A 22263-nucleotide genomic window follows, 5' to 3' on the forward strand; every position below is an offset into this window, starting at 1 on the left:
TATCAAAACACGTTTAGGAAGAAATGATCATTTAAGCACATTTAGGAAGAAATGTGTTTCCTAAATACGTTTTAGCGCATTTCTTCTTCTAACATGCATAAATATGTTCCTTATCAAAATACGTTTAGGAAGAAATGATCATTTAAGCACGCATAAAGTAAAATTAAGAAAAAGACTACCATAGCTATAAGATAGTCATAGCACTTCAACATGTATTTAGGCTCAAGAACCACTAGAACACCCCTAAAAAGGTAAACTCACACCCACACACTAAGAGAGAGAGAACCTGAAATTCTTTGAAGTATATAAAACATGTATCATATAGAGAAGAAAGTCCATGCTATCTGAAACACGGGAACAATAAGGATTGCATAAAATAGGAAAAGTCCACAATCAAAAGAGAACCAAACCATCTAGTAAACACTGAAAAGAGTAAAAGTCACATGGAATGATGTTCTTTTAGTATGAATATACTCAAATTGTGAAATGGGCTAAAGTAATTTCTACCAAAGAAATTTCCACTTCAAAGAAGAAAGAAGAAATCTGATGTTGAGATTCCCACTTGAAAGAAATATGAAATGAAAATGTTTTGTCAATTAAAAAGTGGTATCACTCAACCACATTAAACCAAATAAAATAATAGGTAAAGATTAAAAAAAAAAAAGGAAAAACAATGAACTAAGAGTTCTATGAAATGGATCTGCTGAAAGAATTGGAACTTTCCCACATTTATTACTCGTTTCTTTGAGCATATAAGTTGTACAGACATGTTCAAATTTGAATTATCTTCATATGCTTTTACTTGGATGTTGAATCATTTAACTTCCTTATCTGATTCTTCTAAAATTGCAAAGAAAGGAGTGAATTATTGAAAGGACGTTCATTTGTAAATATAGAAATGGAATTTAGGCATTTTATATTTGTACAATAAAATACCGAATCGCAGGTAATAATTGGGCGCTGATAAACATATGTTCATCTTCACCTTCAAATATAGAACATATTACCTCCCAATAACCCGGTATAGATGCTAAAATGTCTTTTCCTTTTCTATGTCCATGCTCCTAAACAATCATAAATCACAATCTTAAATAAGGAACACTATCCCCATATCCCACTACAACTATAATTTTTCCCATAATTACCTTTGCTTCTTGCAAATATTCTAGCACAACCCCAGTACTCTTATTAAGCCCTCTAATCACTTTCATCAGTGTGTTTTCATTGATAAGATCCCCTAAAAATAGATTTCCCAGGTATTCAAGAAATTATTAGATTATGAAATAATTAAAAAGAAAATAACTTGGCAGCTAGGGCATATAGTACAATACATAAAATTCAACCTCATTTGTAATTATATTACTACAAATTGCAATTAACTCAACTTGAAGTGACTTTTTTTTTTGTAACTATGAGAGGAGCACTAAAATAGAGTTGCAAGTTTTCAACTACTCAAGATAAATATTTCTTTTAAATAAAATTTGTGATTAGAAGGACAATAACCTATCATTAAGTGTGGCAAATGAACCAACAAAGTTACATTCAACCAACTAGAAAAATAATAGCCAAATAAAAAATTAAATAGCTAAACTACTAGCAATTAATATTTAAAAATGGTAAAATGCAAATCATTCATTATAGCTACACTACAAGAAAAATGGTCTACGATGACAGTTATTTTATGTCGTAAATGAACCCTATGCATTAGAGAGTGTCTAAAGAATAAACTAAAACTCAGAGAGCTAATAAAACATATTATTAGCTAGCGTGAGAGAGGCATTCCTTCTAATTGACAGGAATGCACCTAAAGTAAGTTTAGATCAAGACAACTGTTGTTTCTTCAAAATTTTCAAATTTACTCCTCTTGGAAAGATCTAGCATGGTAAGTGACAAATAAAATTATACCACACAAAATAAATCTTTGTCGAAGAATACCCAATATCAACAATGAACCTACAACACATCTATCCAAAAATGCAAATATTACAAACAAGGTTTAGGGAGCTTTGTTGAAAAGAGTCATATGAAAAGTTCACTTAGCTTTATAAAGGAGGTCTATACTAAGTGCATTATAAATGATGAGATAATATTACGCACGATATGAAGCATATACCAGAAAATAAAAAATAAAAAATATAGCCTCCATTGTAACAAAATAACTATACTTTAGAAATGCATAAATTATAATCATACCTTCACTGTATGTCTTAGGTTCCCACTTTAATGATATGGTTTTTGCAAGCCATTTTAATTCACCACCTTTTTTAGTTTTCCTTTCAATATAGAAGAACATGTAGTAATTTTTGTTGCTACAATACTTATTGTAAGAAAGGGAGAGAGAACATATCAATAATTATCAATAATCACTTTCCTCTATCCTTCAACAAAACAAGACATAATTTCAATCCAAATCAAATAAAAGAATTTTATGTTACAAAAGAAACCGTAATGCTTTCAAGATTGCAAGATCATAATAGAGAAAAAAAAAAAAAGAGTGAAGGTTAGCCTTCTTTTTGAAAGATAATAACAACGGAAAATAGAATTCAATGATACATTTAGGTTTAATAGCAAATGTCTTACCTCACAAATATCAGACTTCTCTCTGCCTAAGAGAAGTAAGACCATTATTGCATACTGACTCACAACACCAATAAAAAGAAATATAACTCACAACTATAACAAGGCCAAAACAATTGCTTAAATTGATGGTTTATCAGAGCTTCCAATAAATCAAGATAAGTTCATTAGCAACATAAATAATTTATTTCTTGCTCATAGTGAAAACATTTATAACTCTTTTTCATCTTCAATCATTAATAAATCAAGAGTAACCAAATTACAACAATTTAGTAATGAGTTAGATAACAAGTACTTGTGTTCAAGTTTATATATATAGTTTGTTTATGCTATGACTATTATGCAATTACAATACAATTCAATAGAAAAATCAAAAGTTCTCAAATTCACTTGGAAAATGTAGGCATAAACAAAAAGACCATACACATTATCAAAGTTTAAAATCTCACATTTCATTTTTCATTCTTTTTTTCTCAAAGCTTCAGCCCATAGCCACAAATCTCTCTTGACCTTGATTGCCTAATTCGAAAGAACAAAAATCAATTAAAAATCAACCAACTGCTTCATTGATGCATTTCATCGAACACATTGTAAGCTACCAAAATGCTTCATCACATAGCCAACCATGAAAAAAATATGTAGATTGACATTAGAAAAATGATCGTAAACAACAATATTGAATAGGATGGTAGACAAAACAAACACGTATCTCCTATAAAAATAAAACTATGAGAGATGTTTTTCAGACAAAGAACCATCAATATATCACAAAAACCATCAAAGAAAAGAATTTCAATAAGCAAAGCAGTGAAGAAATTTGTATCGATTCCATCATCAAATGGGAAAAAAATGAGACACCAAACTGGTGAAATCTTTGTTGGCTAAAATTTACATCAATATTCCATTGGCACCTTTAAAATTAGCTTGTTGTAAAACAGACTAATATAAAAGAAATAAGAAAAAAAAAAAAAAACAATGTCACAACCACATATTACTATATTACTATACAAATACAAACAATAGAAATAATGAAAACTTTGATTGAATACCCAAATATTGTGGATAAAATGAAAGCATTTGAAGAGAAATGAGAAGAAAATGGGAGTGAAAATGAAAACTTTGGTTGAATACCACTACTCTGCGTACTTTGCCATTCTCCTTCCCTATACCTCTAAATCAATTCATCTTATGGAGTTAACAAATGCTTTAACCAATTCAAAATAATGGGTTTTTTGCAATCATTGAAAATTAAATGGGGAACACATTGCACAAAATCATTACCATCAAATGGAATAGTGAGTTTTGTTCAATTTCTTACACCCTACTGATTAAACTCAGAAAAGAGAAAGACACAAAAGTGAAGGTATTAAACACTAACTTGTCTTTAAAACCTTTAAAATGAGTGTGGGTCACCTTCGAGGAGAAAATGAGTGTGGTTCGCTGCCTTCGAAATGTTTAGACTTGACGTTGCCGTAGGTCTCCGTCACTGAGAAGAAAGGTAGTAGAGATGCAGAAGAATGGAGTTGGGGTTGGGTTTTTTGGGGTTCTATCGTGAGTATGATAATGAAGAAAGGGGAAATAAAAGTAAATTTATATTTTAATAATTTTTAATGAAAAGTTGGAGGAAAATTAAGGAGGAAAAATAATATTTTAATAAAAAATATTTTTTATTATTTATATTTAATGACATTTAAAAATTGTAATAGATTTATGCTGTCATAATGATGTAAATCAAAATAGAACTAATTTCTCAAATGAATTCTCTGCCAATAATGGCTAAGAGATGGAGTATTTATTGAGGATTTGTAAGTAGTTACAAGTAACTGTTTATGAAACAGTTAAGTATTCAATTGTTTCAACTAATTATAGCTTAACTATTTTATTAACTAGAGTTGTCTTTTATTTTAACTAACGATAGCCTTATTCTTATTACATCATTCCACCTCCTAGCATCAAACTCATCCCGAGTTTGTCATGAAAGTTGAAATCCATCCGGTTAGTGGAGTATAACCAAACCAACCTCCTACATTTTGGACAAAAATATTGTGATCGAAGGGATAAAATCAAGACAAAAAATCAAATATGGCCACTAAAAGATAAATCTCTCCATCGGCCATAAACCCAAAAAGATGTTCCCTTCAATCTCATTTAAACCCGTCTTCAAAGAATCAATTTCAAAATAATTAACTTTTGAAGAAAATCCTTTCAGAATCACATTTTCTTTATTATTCGCTTCAAGTTCTTCGACGGTTTAAAGATTCATTTTCACCGCAACCAATGTGTCGTTGATCTTTTGCTCGGTGTTTGATACTTCTTTTTCAACTTCTTTGTTGAATTTTTCTTCACCTGTGACCACTTCCAAGTCAACATTTTCAAATTATTGTTCTTCAATTTTATCTTCATGATTTTCTATTTGACAATTTTCCAACCGTGATTTCTCTGTCTTCTCTTTTGTATATGAAACCAATCTGTTCTTGGACTCTAGCAAATAGATTGATGGTTGATCTACACGTTGAATCTTTATCTCCAATGAAAGATGATTTCTTGGAAAATTAGTTTGATTGGATCGTTGGGCCATTTTTTGATATTGTCCCTTTCTTATTTTGTCCCAAACTGTTTTAGAAACATCATCGAAGTCACTAGAATCACTTTTCCAATTTGGATGATGATAGATTCTTTAAGAAAATCGAGCATGGCCAAAATTTGAATGTTAAAATTCTTCTTCCAAACCACTTGAATAAGAATTCCAGCATTGTTTATGGAAGTACAATTGATTTACTTGTTTATACCAACGACTGGTTTTTTTTCTCCTACCATCAGCATGTGACCAAAACCTTTTGTTATGATCATTTACTGTACATTCTTGCCATTCATCATGATTGAAGTTCTTGGTAATAATCTTGGTATCTTGGAAGAGGTTCTTGATAATCTTGGACTGGTCTCCTTCTTTTTGAGCTCCAAAACTTCCTTCTTGACTGTCATCATCGGCATATTGTAGTGGAATGTCCATCGGCCTCCTCCTTTGATCGTTTCTTTCATTGGGCAAGTTTCTAAAGTTCCTTCACGCTAGCAGGCCTCCTTTGTTTTCTCCATTTCGGTCATAGTCTTCAATCCTTGTCAGTGTCGGCAGTCCATCCATCCTTTGAGTTAGAGAGTCCAAGTTGTCCATTACTCTATTCATCTTATTGTGTAAATCTCCCAAGGAGTCTTCGACGGCCAGCAAGCGTATTGTGGATGTCCTTGGAGAAAAGGTGGTGATCTCCTCCACCTCTTCTTGCTAGTTATTCCCCGCAGAAGGGATTGCTCCTCTCTGGCCAGCCATCCGTCCAAGGATCGGGGCTGCTCTGATACCACTTGATGTAAATCAAAGTAGAACTAATTTCTCAAATGAATTCTCTGCCAATAATGGCTAAGAGATGGAGTATTTATTGAGGATTTGTAAGTAGTTACAGGTAACTATTTATGAAACAGTTAAGTATTTAATTGTTTCAACTAATTACAACTTAACTGTTTTATTAACTAGAGTTGTATTATATTTTAACTAACTATAGCCTTATTCTTATTACATCACATAAATTCTTCGAATTAGAAAAATTCCATTTTTTCCTGTAAAACACGTGAGTTTTGACCTTTTGTGACAGTTTTTTCTTTCCTCCTTTTAATTTAGGATGTATACAACTGTTGTAGTAGGTAGTTTTTATTGTAGTAATATCATCGAGTCAGACCACTTTTGAGTTCCCTTGCCCTTGTTAGGTTGACACTCAATGGCGTAATTATATAGCGACTCAAGTTGTCACACCCCATCCTGGAGCACCTCCTCACTAGACCCGAGGTGTGGCGTGAAGCCAACCCACATCATTCTTCTTCTAACAATGTCTATCAACCCTTCTTAACGTGCAACTCTTATCTAAAACCCTTTATGACTTTAAACATGTATTACAGACAACTACAACCAAATCTTCTATTAGTTTAGTTACAAATTATCATGCATGCATGGAATAAGTTGTACAAAATCATATCACTTGTAGCAGATTAGGTGGAGCTTTAACAGGCGTCAAAACCACGATATCTACCTATAAGGTAAATGAACATTGAAAGCATGAGCTATAAAGCCCTGTAAGTAAGCTTTAAAATAGAACATGCTTACTGAAACAAGTATGCAACATATATAAAACAATCTTATAAAGTACTTTTCTAAGCAAATATTTCTAGCAAAGCAACTCAGGGCGGGAAGCAACAAGTTTGACTTTACTATATTGTGGTAAGGGATACTGAATACTCCCAACGTCTTCCTTTCCAACCTTAACTCTACGATGTAGCAGGGTGTCACAATCGCAATCTTTTAACCTCGGGACAAGCGATTGTGCGGCACTTGTTCGACCCAGTCAACAAGTCAGCCGATCAAAATCCAAAAATCGCGAACAAACTCACGGTACGATTCAACCTCCCGTCACGTTTTTTATAAAATATTTTATAAAACGTGATAGAGAAATAATTGCATTGAAATCATTGTTAAAACAAGCATTAAAGACTATGAAATGCAATAAAAAGCTTAGATTGCAAAGAGTGTGACAAGACTTGGGTGGGGATTCAACTACTATGTCTCTCATGTTCATTCTGGACTTTTTCAACTCTAGTAGGCTTGCATATGAAAAATGTCGAAATTTCACACCTAAGATTTATTACCTAAAAAAGAAAGCAACTAGCAAAACTAAACATAAAAATAAGATAAATTGGGGGTATTTGGGTATACAACCATAGGCAAACATCGCCCTACATAAGTATGCTCGTTATATTCTCCTCCACTTAAACAGTTGACATCTCTGTCGACTAGTGAACCTTGGACTCTTTGATCTTCAGCGTCCAGGATGGTCTCATGATCACCTACTTTAGGGAGATGTGTGATGAAGTCCATAAAAATACTTTCCCACAATCTTGTTGGAACTGGCAGAGGTTCAAGAAGCCAAGCAACTTTTACTTTCTCAATTTTATCTTGTTGACAGATGAGACATGTCTTCGTATATTGCATGACGTCGTCCCTTATATTGGGCCAAAAATAGCCCTTCTTCTGTAAGGCGTATGTTCTTTGCCATCCGGGGTGGCTAGCCTACAGAATGTCATAACATAGCAATTTCTTCCTTAGGTCCGCTCCTCTAGGGACATACAGTCGCTTTCCCCTTGTTACTAGCAAGCCATCTTCAACCCAAAATTGTCTTGTCTTACACGCCTTAGCTAAACTCATGACATTCTAAGCGGCATAATCTTTCTACAGGAATTCTCTCAAAACATTATGCATTAAGCCATCAATCTGACTTGCGTGAAGATGAGCAAACATGCACAGAGTCACGTGTTCATTTCTCCAACTAAGTGTATAGGTTGTCTGATTGCTCACCCCTTTCATATGTTCAAATTCAAAATCAAACTCAACTAGGAATCCTTGTCACCTTGCTTCTTTTGAAGTCAATTTCGTCCAGGTAAAAAAGTGGTAAGTAGCACTATTGTCTGTCTTCACAACAAAGTAGACCCTAGTAAATATTGTCTTCAGGCTCTCAGACAATATACCACAGCAAGTATTTCCTTTTTAGACACCGTGTATCTCCTCTCTACGGCATTAAGCTTTCGACTTTCATATGCGATGGGGTGTCCATTCAACAGGAGAACACGACCCAACTCAAAATTAGACGCATCGATCTCGATTTTAAACAGTTGGGTCATATCGACGATCTTAAGAACTGGTCCCTCGATCATAGCTTGCTTCAACTCATCGAAGGCAACCTGACATTCAGAAGTCCAACCCCATTGGCTGTGCTTTTTCAATAACTCAGTCAGCGGGCTTGCTCTTACGGAGAATCCTTCCACAAATCGTCTGTAATAGTTAGCTAATCCGAGAAATGAATGCAAGTCGGTGACTGGCCTTGGTACTACCTAATCACGTATCGCAACAATCTTCCCCTCCATCATACCAATTTGCCCACACTCAATTACATGATCCAGGAAATTTATTTGTTCTTGCGCAAATAAACATTTTTCCCTCTTGACATACAATTGGTTCTCCTTTAGTTTCTGGAAAATTCTTTGGAAGTGGTCCTTGTGCTCTTCCATCCTGGAGTTATAGACAGGTATAGTCAAGATAGATCACGAAAAGCTTGTCAAGGTATTCGTGGAAGACCTGGTTCATCAACTTACAAAAGGTTTCAAGCGCATTGGTAAGACCAAATGGCATAACAAGAAATTTGAACGCCCCATACCTCATAACACAGGTCGTTTTAGGCTCATCTCCTTCAGCAATTCTCACTGGATAATAATTCGATCGCAGGTCTAGCTTCAAAAAATACTTCTCCTCATGTAGGCGGTCAAACAAGATAGTGATTAGGGAAACATGTATCTATTGCGAACTGTGATCTTGTTTAGAGCACGGTAGTCGATGCACAACCGCAAACTCCCATGGAAAAAGTCTGGGCTCCATACGGAGCTTTTGCAAGTCTAATAAATCTTGCATTCAATAGTTCAACCAACACCGGTGGTGCTATACGATAAACATTCGTCGCAAGCGGTTTTGCTCCGATAGTAATTCTATCTCATGATCAATCATTCTTCACGGAGGTAGAGATTTAGGCATCACATCCATGTACCAAGACACACATAATGTCTTTGGGGACTGTCTCCCCTGGATTTTCTAATGACCCAAGCGAAATAGTCATAAACGTTCGCTCACCTTGAGCAAGGCCTTTCTTCAGTTGCATGGTCGTAATCATATTTACCCCGTTAGGCTGACGAATGTTTGTATGTATAATGGTGGACGTAGATCCATTAATCACTAAACATTTGACTAACAACATTGGAATAACCTGATGTTCGAGTAGAAATTCCATTCTCGGTACTACATCAAAGTCATCCATTTTAATGGCCACCAAGTCTATGGGGCCAATCCATGCTCCCAACCTTATCATCGTTCGTTTTACTAGCACGATAATAGGCAAGGCACCCGAATTTTCGAGCTTTATTTTTTCTTTGTGTCTTTCTCCCAACGAAAATTCAGCCATCTAGCTTCTGCCTCTATTATGAAATTGTGGGTTGCACTAGAATCCACCATAGTTTTCTTGAATGGTTTCTAGTTAACCCAACAGTCCACATACATTAGACCCCTCTTTGTCGACCCACTAGTCTCCCCTACCATCTTCTGGGAGATGACAAAAATTTCAAGGCCCCCATTCTAGGATTTTCGCCTTCTTCTATCTGGCAAATTTCTCCTTCAGTTTGACTCAATCTATCATCTAAATCTAAGGCTAACGTGGCTTGAAAAGCATTGAAGGTGGTTTGGTTGGGACACTCCCTAGCAAGATGGGACCCTTTACATATGAAACAACTGAGAGGATGACTGGTTGTGTTCTCATTGTTGTTAGGTCCTCGCTAGGTGCTTCCTGTATTTGCTTGAAAGGGCTTATGGTCTCCGTTGTGACGTTTGTCCCTCACTCCCTGGCAGATTTGGAGGAACTTGGGCGTTTGTTTCTGTTTCCCTTAGAGGAGGAACTTTGATGGCGTCTCACATCTTGAGAGTCCCTGAATAAGTCAAATAACCATTCAGCCGTTGTGTATGTCGACGTGAGGTCTTGGACCCTTTGTTCATATAGCTTGGTCTTAGCCCACAACTTCAAACCTTCGACAAAACAGAAAACTTTATCTTTTTCTGACATATCGCAAATATCTAGCATCAGCCACGCAAATTGTTTCACATAGTCCTGAATGTTGCTGGTGTGCTTCATTTCGTGCAGTTTGCGTTGAGTCAAGATTTTGACATTCTCGAGGAAGAACTGCAAACAGAGTTCTGTCTTTAGCGCATACCACGAATCTATTGTGCAACGCCCTTCCTGGATGTCAACATACTAGGACCTCCACCATAATTTTGCATCTTCAGATAGATACATAGTCACCAACGTCACTTTGGCCTCTTCAATAATCGTACTTGTGGCCTTAAAATACTGCTCGACATCAAAGATGAAATTTTCTAATGTCTTTGCATCTCTTGCCCCACAGAAGGGCTTGGGTTCAAATAATTTTATTCTACCAACAGGGATTGATCCTCAAGCCGGAGTCTAGTTTGCCAACGCTAGCATCATAAGGTTCACCTTCATATTCACCTCTGTGATTTTTTTTCTAACAACATCGAGGGTAACAAAAAAATCCTTCATCATGTCGTTTATCATTTCCAACATATTCTTTTGGGAGTTGAGTTATCTATCTCAATAACTCGTTCTTCCATATGGACAGTAGAGCCTGATGAACTGTCTCCACGTCCGTAGGTGACGTTTCCAGTTCTCACAATTTGTGGCTCTAGAGTGTCAACTCTAGTCAGCAATTCTTGTATGGATAATTCGTCCAGACGATGGGACACCGCATCAACAACATCGACTTTCTTGGCAACTTCCTCATGTTGTTTTTCTAAGAAACGAATGGAATCAAAAACTTCCACCAGGTAGAGCATCTGCTCTTCGAGTCCAACCAGTCGTTCATTATGGGTCTTGTCCGACTATTTCACAACCGACATCTTTCTGTCTAAACTGTCACCTAGCCCATTTAGCTCTAATACCACTTGTCACAATCACAATCTTTCAACCTCGGGACAAGTGATTGTGCGAACTTGTTCGACCCAGGCAACAAGTCAATCAATCAAAATGTGAAAATTGAGAACAAACTACGACACGATTCAACCTCTCGTCACGTTTTTTAGAAAACGTGAGATAGAAACAATTGCATTGAAATCGTTGTTAAAAAAGCATTGAAGACTGTCAATTGCAATGAAAAGCTTAGATTGCAAAGAGTGCCACAAGGCTTAGGCGAGGATTGTACTATGCCCCCTATAGTACATTTTGGATTTTTTCAGCTCTAGATAGCTTGCATATGAAAAAGACCGAATCGTCACACCCAAGATTTATTACATAAAAATGAAAGCAACTACCAAAACTAAATATAAGATATAAAGATAAAGATAAATCGGGGGTATTTAGGTATACGGCCATAGGCAAACATCGCCCTGGACAAGTAGCCCGTTACACAGGGTACACTCAATACTCTCATCGTCTTCCTTTCCAACTTTACTCTACGATATAGTAGGGCACGCCCTGTACTCCCATCATCTTCCTTTCTAACTTTACTCTATGATCTAGTAGCACACGCCTAGTGTTTCCATTGTTTTTGTCGTAGTGGGGCATGCTCGACACTCACAATTGCACTGTTGTCATGGAATATACTCAACATCGAAAACGAGATAGTCTTCTCTATACACATAATATCATTATAATCTCAGTCATATGTCCAGTATCGCTCTTAGAAATATCATAACATTTAATCATGCTTTGCTCTTAAGGATTTCTAGCTTAAGTCTCAACTTAGCTTAATTCGTACTTAGCTACTAGAGCTCTTTAACATGATGTCACTCTTGCATCATGTCTTGCCTAAACTTAATCCATCACTTAGATATATTTTCATAAACTCAACATTCAAATAATTAGCTCTTACAATACCTTGAAGACGAAACTCTAGACGTGGAAGTCATATCCCTCAATACAATGCCTACGAGACGAAACTCTAGGCGCTAGTAGCACCCTATCTTGCTATAGCTATCATGAGATAAAAAAAATCTAAGCACTCGTAGAGGCCCTCATCTCTTACCTAATCTATGTGATAGGAACTCTAGGCATCTACTGCATACCCTCATCACACGACCTTTGTGCACAGAACATTATTTCTCGTAGGGTCGTTATCAGATCAAGACACCTCGACATAGACTTAAGCATATTCAGAAATCTCATGCTAAAACTTTAACTTACTTAAGTTAGCATGCTTATGAAAAACTCTTACACTAAGCAAGTCTCAAATCTAGCTTTGCTTTAAATAATCTCATTTCTCAAATATTTGTAGAAACTTAGCATTCAAACGCATTCTCATAATCTCATGTCTTAAGAAACATTTCTCAATTTGAATGCTTTAAAACTTTAACTCAATCATGCTTTTTCATAACTCTTTTCTAAATTTAAAACTCATGCTTGTAAATAATTTCATAAATTTACCGTATTCAAATGCTTAAACTCAAGATAAATTTTAGTCATTCACAATTTTTGGCTAGATTCTTAGTTTATAGATTTGCCCTATTGCTTCTTGCTTTGAAACAATAAAATATCAAGTTACTCTTGGGTTCCATTTAAAGGAAACTTATTCATCTTCTTACATTTTTCCTTTCTCTTCTAAAGAGAGCTCTTTTCTTACTCACCTTGATTTCTTTGAACACTTTGGTGGTCTTAGCTTACATAAGACTGGTTCTTCAAGCTTTCCCTAACTCAACACGAGCTCTCAACTGATTTAGAGCCTAAGACAACAAGCCCTAACTTATCAAACTTGCTCTTAAGCTTCTTAAACAATAAAGAAGAAACTTGGACTTAATTGGATCCATTCTCAAGTGCTACTCTTCCTCTTTAGCTCAAACTCGCCAACACTCTTGCCTACTCGGATGTCTCTTGACCGAACACCCATAGCTGGAGCTTGGTCGAACTACCCTCTTATTTGACTCCAACACTTGCAAGAAAATCTCAACTCCTCTCTACTTCTCTTTACTTTGCTCTTGAAGTGGAAATTGTGAGAAATGAGACAAATAAGATTCGGTTGTCCTTAAAATGCTTTTTGCGTCCGAAAAACGCTACAATACCAGGGTTCGTTATCTTCAAAGTTTTCCCATAAGCATGCAACTAGCTAGAAGACTCTCTAGCCTACCTTGTACTAAATCCTCTTCTTTAGACCACCAAGATTTTGTGTAACTTATATTGACACCATAATCCTCCCACATATCTTGCATGATATCTCTCAGCCTATACGTCCTACTAACATTGGCGAACTTGAACTTAATCAGATGACCTACTAATTTGCTTCTAGCTAGACAGTGATTGTGATCCATTAATCGTTGTCAGCATGTATGGACATATTTCATACCTTGTAATTTTAAAACAAGAAGAATCCTTTAGCTTACTAGCTAACTTGCATGCGAGAGAAGGGTGAAGGAAGGTCTACGCACTATTAGGCAATTAAGCAATACAAGAGCCTCGATGCGATATAACTTGCGTAATTAGCTCATGATTAAGGCGACCTTCTCTCGAAGTATTTAGGCGCTACACATGCTCACCTTTTAGGATATAAATGATTGTGCTTGATTTGACGCGATATATCTAGAAGACTTCCCTTATAATACTTATAGAACTTCTCGTTTAAGGACAACAACCTCTCAGTGCCCAATTTCCATAATTGTTAGCCTTTCGAGATACAAATGTTGGAAGTTATCTCGCTAAAGTGGAGTTTGGTTGTTACCAAACTTCTCCTTGCACGCATTAGCTTTATCCTTGCTACTTGCCCTCTCAGGTAGTTGGCGATTGACACTAGCCAAGTGATTAATATAGCTCAATTAATGCGATAAGACTTATAAGTTAGGCTCCTTATCGATGACTCACCACAAACCTAACTACTAATAACACATTGACAAGTGAAAGGTTAAGAAATTATGGATCGAAAAGATATAAACATGTAATATATGTATAAAGAATGTAAGCCTTAGGCCATTGTACAATATGAACAACATATATTACAAATAAATGCAAAAATGGAAGGAAAGAAGAGTGGATTGACTTCTTAGGCCATTGTCCATTCAGATGCCGCTCCCTGTCTTGGTGAAGACGAAGTACTTTTATAGACAACTTTAGGCAGAAAACTTCTATTCCTCTAACCTTGTCAACGATGTTTTCAGTCCTAAGAAGTCACGTCACTCCAACTACCATTCTTGTCTTGTAGTGATGACATGGTTCCTCGTCTGGAGGAATTAGTCGTTAGGAGAGTTCCCATCGCGTGATCTATGCGCGATGTGTTCTTTGCAATTTGCTCCTTGTCCACTTATCCTGCATTTGAACATGACAATCGCGTAAAACAGACATGATGCCTATGTAAGTTATATTTCTAAATACTTATGTGTTTACAACACAAGTTACGTATTTTGATAATCTTCTTATGCGTTTTGACTTCATTATTATAATAAAAAGGGCTATAATAACAAGCATTTCTGTGTGTTATCACTCCCCTAAATTTATTATAATGCTTGTCCTCAAGCATCGCTACGTATTATGTTTGTCCTCAAGCATCATTCCTCCTTAAAGACTCATCTTTCCCTTTTGTGTTTCTATATTTCTTAAAATACGAGCAAGTTTTATTCGTTATTTAGTGTTGACTCTCGTCGCGTACATCTTGCTATGAATGTATTTCTAAGTTCAAAATGCGACAAGCTTAATACTCAAAATACCCATGTTCATTCCCTATAGTAAATATTATTTTCACTTTCATAAATGGCAAAAAAAAATTTGAAATTTTTTTTAGTTCTTTTATTTGACAAAATGATGCTTTTAATTATATTTACATTAGACTTGGCGTCGAGTGGAAAATCATAAGTACTCTATGAGTCTGATTTCCTCCTCAACTGTAACTCTTATCGCCTCTTATTACTTAACTCTGTAATTTTTTATTTTTGAAGCTTTGCTTCTTTATTTTTGTGAAGAGGCAACAATGGAGTCGTTATTTTAGTTGAGTAAACGAATACCAATTTTTTGAAAAAAATTCACTTTTGGCTTAGTCTTAATTTTTGTTAAAACGCTTTATTTTTGCATGTCTTTAAAAGTTTTCAAAAAGATTTCAAGAGTTTTAATGTGAATCTCATACACTCCCAAATTTACAGGCTAGTAAAGTCCTCGTTACTAGAAAAGAATGATAAAATTAGTCTCAGAAAAGTTTCACAAAAGTGGTTTGAGGTAAAGTTTGTGTGCCTAATAAACTAGAGAAATATTTTCTAAGTAAGGTTCTTTAATAACAAATAAAACTTTATTTCACTAAAGTATTATTGAATCGCAAAGACAAATTAGAATACTACAAGGCGGGGAACCAAGCTTGCGACAAGAAAGATAAAACAAACAAAAATTATATCTAAAGTTGTAACTTGTATTGTAAATGACATAAATAAAAAGAAATAAAAATTACATAAGGTATAGTTAAAAGTCGCAAGAGTTCGGAAGTAGGTGATTTATAGCTTGCGGGTTGGTTGGTTTGGATTAGCAAAGATGAGGTTGCCGTTGTAGAGTTGTGGGGTGTTGAAGTGTAATCTGCTTCGGGGGAGTTGACTTTGGAAGAAGGGGTTAGGTGAATGGGCATTTCTTCTACTTCGTGGGACCTCGCGGCAAGATGTCATAGGAGTACTTAGCCTTACGGGGTTGTCCTCTCTTTGACTCTTAGGCTTCCTCCTCATCTTGCACGCGTTATGTGTGTCCCTAACCAAACCATTTTCTTCATTGTACTCTTTTGGTTGAAGATCAAATTATTACCCTTATCAAGTCTTCTTTACTCCACTTTCCTTTTCACCTTCCCCTACTTGTACTTGCAAGGGATTTCTTAAAAATAACCCTATTTCTCTCCTTGCAAGTGGGTACTTCCTCCCCCATACAGTAGCTTTTGATTGCCTCTTTCTCGTACTCCCCAAGCAAAGGCTTTCAATTTTTCTTTCCAAGGGCTCAAGTTTTTCTTGCTTAGTCTTTTTGCGGACCCTTGTTCCAACCCTGTAGATTCAATAACAGGTGAGGAGGTGCTCTCTATTGCAAAATTCATTCCTTCCTCCTCAACTGGTTGTTGCACCTCTTCTTTCTTCTTCATTTCTTCTTCTTTCTTTTTATTACATTTTCTTTTATTCTTGTTTATCTTTCCACCTTCGTTTGCTTCTTTCCTTACATTTCCTTTCATTCATGTGTTTTCTCCCTCAACTTTTTCCAACCTTTATCGCCTTCCTTCAATTTGCATAAACTTGTCACATGACATGGCGAGGTTTTCAGCACTCTGTCTTCTTACGAGGGACTTTGTAAGGAAAGCATTTCGTAGTTAAAGATAAAAGTAATATGTTGACGAACTTTGAACAAGAGTTTTTGGAATGGCAGTGATTTGAAGGAAACAACAATTTGTGGTTTCGAGACTAGGTATGTTCAACTAAATGCTGACACTCGGAGTTTTGAAAAGTTTAAATAGGTATTCTTAACCACCGTCAAAACTTTGGTTACCTAAAGGTCAATGGTCTTGTCTAACTAAATGTGGCGTGATAAACCTTACAAGACTACTCGCTTAAGGTACGCACATTCATTGTTTCTTGAAAGTTTAAGAACTGTGAGATTTGATTAGACACTTCATACCTCCTAAAGATTTCAACGTTTCCCAATGAAATCTAACCTATATAATTTGTGTTTGACTTATGCCTTGTCGTAAATTAACTTCATCTGATGAATCCTACCAGACGAACTTATAACTTCAGAGTATCGCGCAATCCCCTTGTGAGATTAAAGGATATACAAAAATTTAATACAAAAATTGATGTACACGTATAAGGATATTTACAAAAATACAAAAGTGTAAGCAATATGTATGCGAATGTAAGGATGCGATTCAAAAATAAATTGGAGGAGTTATAAATTACAGAAGCATCCATGTGTCGGGTTCTTTGGTGAGGGGGAGTTGTGGTATCATAGCCTCTGTTCCGCACAGTTTGTTAACTACATCATTCCCAAAATTTCTTAGATCGTTATAACTCTCCCATCATGATTGCTCATCGCAATAAGTCTCTGCTCCCAATCATTCATCGCAGGGCATAAATGATCTTTTCTTGGTCTTTCTCACTTAGCTAAGTGAAGCACGAATTTCATTAGCTTGATGTGAGGACACCCTATTTGACGAATTCCTAGAGATTCTCATTTTCATTTGCGGCCAACCGCATCCGTTAGATTTCCCTAGGTCATCAGTCGAAACACAAATCTTGAGGTTGGTTCAAGCAATCACAAATTACTCTGGTACCTCGAACCTATTCGCAAAATTTTCAGCTAATCACGTGATTCACCAAGATCAAATGTTTTGCCCAAAATCCAAGTAAGATTCTACTCTAATATCTAGAATTCAATTTCCCGGCAACGGTGCCAAAAACTTGGTTGGTGTGTTCTCTTGTTGGAACAACATATAAATGTTACTTGGGACTTAGTCTTAGCGATCTAATATTTGTTTAACGAAATTGCAATACATCACTAAGTAGGTTCACTGCACATAATGTGCACGCTATGTCTTTCTGTATTGCATTGTTAATTCTAAGTGACACGTCATGGGTCATGATCCTAACATGTGAAGTGCTCACTATGTACCTCTTTATCGCATGAAGCCTAAGTCACCATTAAATCCAAGTTTTCCTACTGTTTGCCCAAGTGCAAGCGAAGCAATAGGTTTACCTGGGTGATTAAGAGTTGAATACGGGAAATTGTTTCAAGATATTAGTTCTACAATGTTACTCATCTGTTAGGCGTTATGATGGTTATGATAAAAGAATGTATCAAAAGAACTAAAGTTATTTACACTCACCTAGAGACTCATGCACAGGGGGTAAATTATGATAAAACGAAAGATTAGGTGAACTAACTTGCATGCGAGAGAAGGGTGAAGGAAGGTCTACGCATTATTAGGCAATTAAGCAATGTGAGAGCCTCAATGCGATATAACTTGCGTAATTAGCTCATGATTAAGGAGACCTTCTCTCAAGTGTTTGGACGTCACACTTGCTCACCTTTCAAGATGCAAGTGACTGTGCTTGATTAGGCACGATATATCTGGAAGACTTCACTTATAATACTTATAGAACTTCTCATTTAAGGACAGCAACCTTCGGTGCCTAATGTCCGAACTTGTTCACCTTTCGGGATACAAATGTTGAAAGTTATCTTGCTAAGGTGAAGTTTGGTACCAAACTCCTCCTTGCACACATTAGTCATATCCTTGCTACTTGCCCTCTCGGGTAGTCGGCGATTGACACTGACCAAGTGATGAAATATAGCTCAATTAATGTGATAAAAGTTATAAGCTAGACTTCTTATTCATGACTCACCACAAACCTAACTACTAATAACGCATTAGCAAGTGAAAGGTTAAGAAATGATGGATCGAGAAGATATGAACATGTAAGATATATATACAAAGAATGTAGGTCTTAGGCCATTATTCAATATGAACAACATATACTACAAAGAAATGAAAAAATGGAAGGAAAGAATAATGAATTGAAACACAAATTCGAGAGAACGGGGGATGACTCTTCTACTCTCAAAATCTAAGCTTTCTTGTTGCACTCTAATTAGAAAAGATGAAGAAGTGTTGTGCATCTGATGGCTAGGCTAATCCTTGCCACCGGCTCTCTAGGTTTTTACCTATACATACCCTATCTTTTGTCCAGCAGGCTTTCTTTGTGTGTGGCGGTCCATTCAGACGCTACTTCCTGTCTTGGTGAAGATGAAGTGCTTTTATAGACAACTTTAGGCGAAAAATTTCTGTTTCTCTAACCTTGTCAACACTGTTTTCAGTCCTAGAAGTCACATCACTTCAACTACCATTCTTGTCTTGTAGTGAGCTTTCCTCGCGTGATAACACGGTTCCTCAACTAGAGATGTTATCACCAAATGAGTTTCCATCGCGTGATCTATGCGCAAGGTGTCCCCTACGATTTGCTCGTTATCTACTTATCCTGGATTTAAACATGATAATCGTGTAAAACAAGCATGATGCTTATTTAAATTATTTTTGTAAATACTTATGTGTTTACAACACAAGTTACGCCTTTTGATCATCTTATGCGTTGTGACCTTGTTATTCTAATAAAAATGGCTATAATAACTAGAATTTATGCATGTTATCATCTTTCTCAAACATTTGACTTGGCACAATCTGGCCACTTGAGGACATGCACTCTAAGGTTGGATACGAGGATTTCTCAAGTTTGGGTTTATAGCCTTAAATTGACCATTATCACACTCAACATCTTCCTTGACATCGTTGTCATACTTGTCCTCATATCATCACACTCAACATCTAATTCATCAAGTAACGCACATCCATAGTATGAGTCTTTTTCATATATGTTTTCCCTTTTATTCATGTTCTGTCTTACGCCAACCCCATTCACCCCTTCGACACATACGTTTTCAACTTCTACCTCATTCTCCTCAATTATATTATGCCCAAACTCTCTATCTACACAAATATTGTCCTTCATTTGATATTATGAAGATGATGAAGCATCAGCCTCAAGATTGTATGAATAAACAAAGAAGTTGTGATCAAATAGGTTAATGGAGGAACATTATTATCTATGGAAGTTAGTGACGTAGAGATGGATAATTTTGTTCTAAAACATAAGCTGCCAAATAATTTTGTTTAATGAAAGGTTGTGTGGGATCATAAAGGGTGAAATATTCTAAATTGTACAAAAAGCTTGGTTGGTATGAGCAACTGAGATTCTTTTCGAGTCACTATTGCCATACATCAAGTTCGACTTCAATGACAAATAAATAGAGAGCCTACTTGCATCTTCACCATTTAAATAGATTCTAAGTTTTTTATGGATTCGTATCAAATACGTATGAACCATGCATCCAAAATTGTATACACATCTGCAGGAGTGCTCATGTTTATTTGGGTCAACCCCACTCAAATTATACAATTCCAACAAAAAGTCTTGAAAGCAAATGTCACATCTCACGCCCAAACCCCTAGATTACCATCTACGTATCCTCGTTCATCCTCATTTCAAATACCACTGTGGCAAACAAACACATGAAACATTCTGCAATCAAGGATAAAACTTACAAGTCAAACAAAAAACTATAGAAGTATATATGTATTAAAAAATAGTTAGACCAATTGACGGCATATTTTTCGTGAAAGTTCACAAAGTCAACATTTCTTATGAAATTTGACAAAGTTCAACATTTCTCTTGAAAATTGACAAAGTCACTGAATTTCATGAGAAAATTGACTTGGTTAACTTTTACAAGAAATACTGAACTTCGTTCAAACGTAAAGTCTACTCTCTCATTTTAAATTTTGTCTATTGTTTCTCATAAAACATAATAGTCTTTCCCTACCACGTGAATAAGTGAAATAGAAGGCTAAATTGGTTAGGAAGATTTTCTATGCAAAGTAAATTTTTAGATCCAAATTAAAACTTTCCGAAAAAAATAAAACACTACTATTCAAGCAGGATTATAATACAACAAAAGCTATATTCCAAAATTACTGTCTTTTGGAACTCTTTATGAGAAAGAGAAAAGAAAAAAAAAAAAGGAACCCTAAACACTCTAAAACGAATTATTCCTTTGAATTTGGGACCTCACGTATAGATGAAAACCAAATGTGAAACTAAAGTTGGAAGATTTTAACTTTATGATAGATAAGTCAGGTGAATTCATATTGAAGGCAATTGAATGAAGATTTATTGAGGACAAAGTTGTACATTTACATGGTGGGTCTTCCCACTTAAAGTATGAAAAGTTCAAAAAAAAAGAGTTAAGAAGATGGATTTTAAAAAAATGAGTTAGTTTTGAATTAGGCAAAGGTTTTTTTAATCGAAAACGGCAATTCCCCCATAAAGATTTAAGAATTGGAACTAAAAAAGCACCTTTGAAATTCTAGCAACTAAAACAAAACATAAACTTTTATAGACCAAATACAAGAATTACACCAAGAAATAAGCAATGGCTCAATGTAATACATGATCTCTACAGTCATAATTTCTACAAACATTTTTTCAATTGAAGGTTGTTTATAAATAAGATAAGACAAGGAGGATAAAAAAGAATGGAAATCTTTTGCACTTACCTAATACAATTTACACAGTTATGAACATTTTAAACTTTCTAGCAGAAATAGTATCAAAACATTAAATGGAGTATGAGAACAAAAATGCTTTTATAGTGGTTCAACTATAAATTTTCGTCTTTAAACTTTAAAAGTATCAAAAATCCCTAAACTTCAATTTTGTTTCCGTTACATTTCTAAATTTAAACAAAAGTATCAAATAGAACATTAAGCTTAAAATCGTGCATCTAATAAAACCTTGCGTTATCAATATTTTTTTCAAATCTCACCATACTGGACAGAAAATTTTAAAAAAAATTAGTCTTATTGACCGTTTAATTGAAAGTTGAGAAATCTATTAAACATTTTTAAAGTTTTGGACTTCCAAAACACTTAACAAATCAATATGACCAATTGGACACAAACTTAATTAAACTAGCCATCTAACACAATTATTTTTAGTCTTTTGGTATATTGTGCTTAGTCAATCATTTAACAAACAGGAGACGTGGCTCCAAGTATGTGTACCAACATGACGTGTTGTGGTGAACGTGTTTTGAAACCATTGCTTGGGGTGAATATTGGCAGAGGTAGGTGACAAGAACAAAAACATTGTTTTCAAAAGTTGAAAAACTAAAATAGATTAAACCAAAAGCTTCAAATCCCTTTTATCAAATCTGAATGAACTAATAAACAGGGTCCAGAAACATTGCAAATGAGAGGTCTTTATCCTTGTTTTCTGACAAGAAAGATCACAAAACAGAATGAGAACTCGCTCGTATGAAATAGATCTGAGAGTAAAATTGTCAGTGTTTTTGCAATGCAATCGTGCAAGTATCACCTTTCTCAAACTAATTATTATATCTCGAAAGTTTCTAATAGACAATTATCTATCAGTAAACATAAAAATGAGGTATGCAATGCTCCTGCCATTGATAGAGATTAACGGGAAATGAAAACGGG

General features: G+C 35.4%; 1 protein-coding gene across 14 annotated transcripts in view; it reads right to left on the reverse strand.

Moving 5' to 3' along the window:
• Positions 1–22263, reverse strand: part of LOC116403299 (pentatricopeptide repeat-containing protein At4g35130, chloroplastic-like) — a 49799-nt gene that overhangs the window by 1669 nt on the left and 25867 nt on the right. For 2 of the 14 annotated variants that reach the window (XM_031883917.1, XM_031883915.1), the window contains exons 2-5: positions 3027–3096; positions 2194–2273; positions 1146–1237; positions 1008–1064 (exon numbers count right to left, since the gene is read on the reverse strand). The gene's annotated coding sequence lies outside the window, so the exon portion shown is untranslated. Of the gene's footprint in view, positions 1–286; positions 345–1007; positions 1065–1145; positions 1238–2193; positions 2274–3026; positions 3097–3955; positions 4155–19902; positions 20288–22263 lie in introns of those variants that run through there. The other 12 variants (XM_031883924.1, XM_031883920.1, XM_031883923.1 and 9 more) reach the window with 10 other exon arrangements.

The sequence above is a fragment of the Cucumis sativus genome, chromosome 4 (assembly GCF_000004075.3).
Source record: "Cucumis sativus cultivar 9930 chromosome 4, Cucumber_9930_V3, whole genome shotgun sequence".
NCBI classification, from domain to species: Eukaryota; Viridiplantae; Streptophyta; class Magnoliopsida; order Cucurbitales; family Cucurbitaceae; genus Cucumis; species Cucumis sativus.